The sequence below is a fragment of the Penaeus japonicus genome, unplaced genomic scaffold, assembly GCF_977035675.1.
Source record: "Penaeus japonicus unplaced genomic scaffold, GWHDUDI00000001_assembly GWHDUDI00000001, whole genome shotgun sequence".
Taxonomy (NCBI): Eukaryota; Metazoa; Arthropoda; class Malacostraca; order Decapoda; family Penaeidae; genus Penaeus; species Penaeus japonicus.
The window spans coordinates 35,054,270-35,059,269 of record NW_028234403.1 but is presented as its reverse complement, the minus strand read 5'-3'; positions in this window follow the sequence as shown (position 1 = coordinate 35,059,269).

Below are 5,000 nucleotides of genomic sequence, written 5' to 3'. Positions count from 1 at the left end.
ACATTTTTGTTTCCTCCACAAGGTGACAGACTGAAATTTCATACCTCTTCCCCATTCTCTCCTATATTCTTGCTTTGGGTATTTTTCCAAGCTCTTGAACTAAATAAAATTCCAAAAAATGAAATTGTTTCAATTATATAATCACCAGCTAATCATACTCCACGTTACATATCAATAAGCCAATCATAACAACCATTTAGTTTCACTCCCTGTCATAAGCTCTTCATGACCAGATGCTAGTAAAATTTCGAGCAGGATGTATGTACCATGAAAATTATTTCAATTGAGAGTTGGGTGGTGGGTGCCTTTGATTGGATAGTGATATATAGGCTTTTTTTTTTTTTTTTTGGGGGGGGGGTTGTTCAAAGTTTCATATTCTGTGCAACACAAAGCCAAGAATTTATTTAATCAGGGGATATTCACCTATTGCATTTCTCCATTAACTGAAATCAGCATTACTCGTTAATGGCTAATTTTCGACATTGTCATAAAAATATCGATTTTTTTTTGGCGAACTTATAAAAAAATGTCGAATCCTAGATGGTAAATTATAGAAAAGGAAAATAGATGTAAAATCATTAACTATCAAGAGATCATCATACGACTGCATTCTGTGCAAAAACAAACAAACAAACAAATGAAAATAATATAAAAGGTATATGTATATATGTATGTATACAGTATATGTCCCTAGCATGCTTTGTGCATTCACTAACACAAACATAAATACACTATACTCCTGCACATTTACTTCACCCAGTAAGATTATTTTCTTTCGATTACCCAAAGAACCATTGACTCATATACGTCCGTCCAATAAAGAGTATGAAAGTAATATCTTTCCGTTCAGTCTCATTAACTTTTCCAATTCTGTCGTGTTCCTTTGTTTGGATTCAGTTTCGTAATAAGTCACTTGTTCTCAAACTCTCTCACTCTCTCTCTACTTTACTTTATTCCTTCTTTTATTTCTGTCTGTTTCTTCCTCTCGCTTTTTTCTCTCATTCTCCTCCATCACCTTCTTCTTCACCGTACAATCTTGAATTTTTTCAATTTCTCCATCACCTGCAGCGCTTCCTCCATCACTTTCCTCCTCTAAGGTTACTAGCCTTATAAATCCGTCCCCTCCATCACTATCCTCCGCTAGCTTCTCCTCCATCACCCCTATCCCCTCTCCTTTACCCCCCTCCCCCTCCCCCAGCCCCTCCTCTGCCACTACCTTCCCTCCTTCCATCACCCCAATACCAACCTTTCTATCACCCCTTCTGCTCTTCTCCATCACTTTCCTTCTTCGGCCTCTACCCACCCCCCTTACTACTCCATCACCCCCCTATTCTCCATCATCACCCCCAACTCATTTTACTCCATCATTCCCCTCACACACCATCTCCTCCTCAACTCCAACCTTCTTTTCTCGATCCTTTCCTCTTCCTCTCCACCATCCTCGTTTCCATCACCCCCTCCCCCGCTCCCCCATTACCCCCTCTCCCATCTTCCATCACCCTCCTCCCCCATCTCTGTTACACCCTCTCCCTTCTCCATAACCCCACCCCCTCCTCCATTACCCCCCTCTCCCTCTCCCCCCTCCTTCATCACCCACTCCCCCTCTCCCCCCTCCTCCATCACCCCTTCGCCCTCTCCCCTCCTCCTCCCTCACCCCCTCTCCCCTCCTCCTCCCTCACCCCCTCTCCCCTCCTCCTCCATCACCCCCTCCCCCCCCTCTCCTCCTCCATCACCCTCACCCCCACTCCCCCCTCCTCCATCACCCCCTCCCCCTCCTCCTCCACCACCTTCCCCCCTCCTCCTCCATCCCCCTCCCCCTCTCCCCCTCCTCCCTCACCCCCTCTCCCCTCCTCCTCCATCACCCCCTACCCCCCTCCTCCTCCATCACCCTCACCCCCTCTCCCCCCTCCTCCATCACCCCTCCCCCTCCTCCTCCATCACCAGCAGCCCCTCTCCTCCATCATCCTCCCCCCTCCTCCATCACCCCCTCCCCCCTCCTCCTCACCCCCCCCCCTCCTCCATCCACCCCCCTCCCCTCTCCCCCCTCCTCCCATCACCCCCCTTTCCCCTCCTCCTCCACCACCCTCCTCCTCCATCACCCTCCCCCCCTCCTCCCCCTCCCCTCCCCTCCCCCCTCACCCCCTCCCTCCTCCTCCTCCATCATCAGCAGCCCCTCTCCTTCATCACCCGCCCCCCTCCTCCATCACCCCCCTCCCCCCTCCTCCCCCCTCCCCCTCCCCACCCCCTCCCCTCTCCTCCTCCATCACCCTCCCCCCCTCTCCCCCTCTCCCCCCCCCTCCTCCATCCCCCTCCCCACCCCCTCCCCCCCCCCTCCCCCCCCTCCTCCTCCTCCATCACCACCCCCTCCCTCCTCCTCTCACCCTCCCCCTCTCCATCACCCTCCCTCCCCCCTCCCCCCCCCCCCTCCCCCCCTCCTCCCCCCTCCCCCCCTCCTCCTCCCACCCCCCTCCCCCCTCCTCCCCCCCCCTCCCCCCCCCTCCCTCCCCTCCATCACCCTCCTCCCCTCTCCCCTCCTCCTCCATCACCAGCAGCCCCTCTCCTCCATCACCCCCCCCCCTCTCCCCCCCTCCCCCCTCCCCTCCTCCTCCATCACCAGCAGCCCTCTCCTCCATCACCCCCCCCCCTCTCCCCCCCCTCCCCCCTCCTCCTCCATCACCAGCAGCCCCTCTCCTCCATCACCCTCCCCCCCTCTCCCCCCTCCTCCATCACCCCCTCCCCCTCCTCCTCCATCACCAGCAGCCCCTCTCCTCCATCACCCCCCCCCCCTCCCCCCCCTCCCCCCTCCTCCTCCATCACCAGCAGCCCCTCTCCTCCATCACCCTCCCCCCCTCTCCCCCCCTCCCCCCTCCTCCTCCATCACCAGCAGCCCCTCTCCTCCATCACCCTCCCCCCCCCTCCCCCCTCCTCCTCCATCACCAGCAGCCCCTCTCCTTCAGTATCACCGGTTTCATCGCCGGTAGATTACGCGAGAATCTAATTAGGCGGTTCTCTCAGTCATGAAACGGGCGCAAGTTTCGGCTGGTGTTTTTCCTCTCTATTTTCGTCGTAGTTTGATTAAGTTTTAATTAAAGTTATCGTCGTCGGTCAGTCAAAGGGGCGGGCACCGTTCCGTGAAACAAGGGCCTGGGTGTGGATAATAGGGCGCATATTAAAATGGATTTTTCGGGCTCAAGGAAATGATTTAGTGACTAGAATCTTCTTCCTCCCTCCCTCCCTCCCTCCTTTCCTTTCTCTGTCTCTCTCTCTCTTTCTCTATTCTCCTTCTTTTATTCGCTTTTTGTCTGTCGGTTTCTCTGTCTGTCTGTCTGTTTTGTCTGTCTCTCTTTCTCTCTCTCTCTCTCTCTCTCTCTCTCTCTCTCTCTCTCTCTCTCTCTCTCTCTCTCTCTCTCTCTCTCTCTCTCTCTCTCTCTCTCTCTCTCTCTCTCTCTCTCTCTCTCTCTCTCTCTCTCTTTCTCTCTCTCTCTCTCTCTCCTTCTCCCTGTTTATTTTTGTGCATGTCTTGCTTTCCCCTCTTTTTCTCTGCACGAAAATTCCCTCATTCCCTTTCCTTATCTTTCTCTCTCTCTCTCTCTCCTTCTCCCTGTTAATTTTATGCACGTCTCGCTTTTCCCTCTTTTTCTCTGCACGAAAATTCCCTCATTCCCTTTCCTTATCTTTCTCTCTCCTTCTCCCTGTTTATTTTTGTGCACGTCTCGCTTTCCCCTCTTTTTCTCTACACGAAAATTCACTCATTTCCTTTCCTTATCTTCCCTTCGTTTACCTTCAATTTCCTTTCCCCTCCCCTGCCCTTCCAACCCACGCAGCCCTCCTTTCCAAGAGACAGTGAATTAACGCATTATAGTATCTTGATTATAGTTATATTCATTAGCTCCTTAATGACCGGATATTGGGCCGGCAGTTGCAAGAGGACGCGGATTATTGGACCTCAAACTCGCTTAATGAGGCACAGTCGATGATGTTTATAATACCACAGCACAGGCTAATGGCTTTTTTTTTTTTTTTTTTTTTTTTTTTTGTTCTGTATAGCTCTCTTCCCTTTTTTTTTAGTTTTCTTTCTTTCTCTTCGTTTTTCGTTCTTGTCTCTTTGTGTGTGTTCATTTGTTTATTGTTGGAGGGGGGGGGAAGTTCTGGCAAATTTTTTTTATGCTTCTATTTTTCGTCCATTGTTACCTAAATTCACTACTTTATGCCCACTTTCTTTTTTTCTCTTTTCCTTGTGTCACTTATTTTTTCCTTCTTTCTCCTTACTACTATTCCCTTCGGCTTCCCTTCTCTTTTGGGCAAATGTCAAAAGTTATCACATATTTTTGTTCCCTTTGCTTTTTTATACACCTATTTATATTGTTGCCTGTTACACTTCATTTTATTTACCACAAATCATTTTCTTCTCATTTCTCTCATTTTTTTTATATTCTTTTAATGATATTTATTCTTTTATTTTTCATGGATTTGTAATTCAGGCCAAAAAAAATCAGTTAATAGCTATACACCACACTAATAATATCTCAACACTATATCATTCTTAAATGGCTATTAATCTTACCTCACACACGAAGCAACCCAAATCTGTATTCACTGATTATGTAAATATTTCCTACATGCTACAGACTAAAAAAATAAAAAAATAAAAAAAAAGTGTTAACAGGGAAATCAATTATAACTCTGGAAGCTAACAAAAAAAGGCAAGTGACCTGCAAGAACACTCATGTTTTCTTTCAATTATATGGGAAAATAAAACATGCTTAAAGAATAGGATGTCTTTATCGTTGCAGCTAGTGCTTATATGGACGGAATCTTCATCACGACAAAGTGGAATATTAGATCATTTGATACATTTTTTCTTTTTTAGGAACCTCATTATTAATATCCTTACACTACATGCCACAAGTTGGATATGTGTAAGAAATGAGTAAGAATAACAAATGTTACAATTTCATCACAAGAGGTCTTAATTCATAGGCATGAACAAAAAATTATTT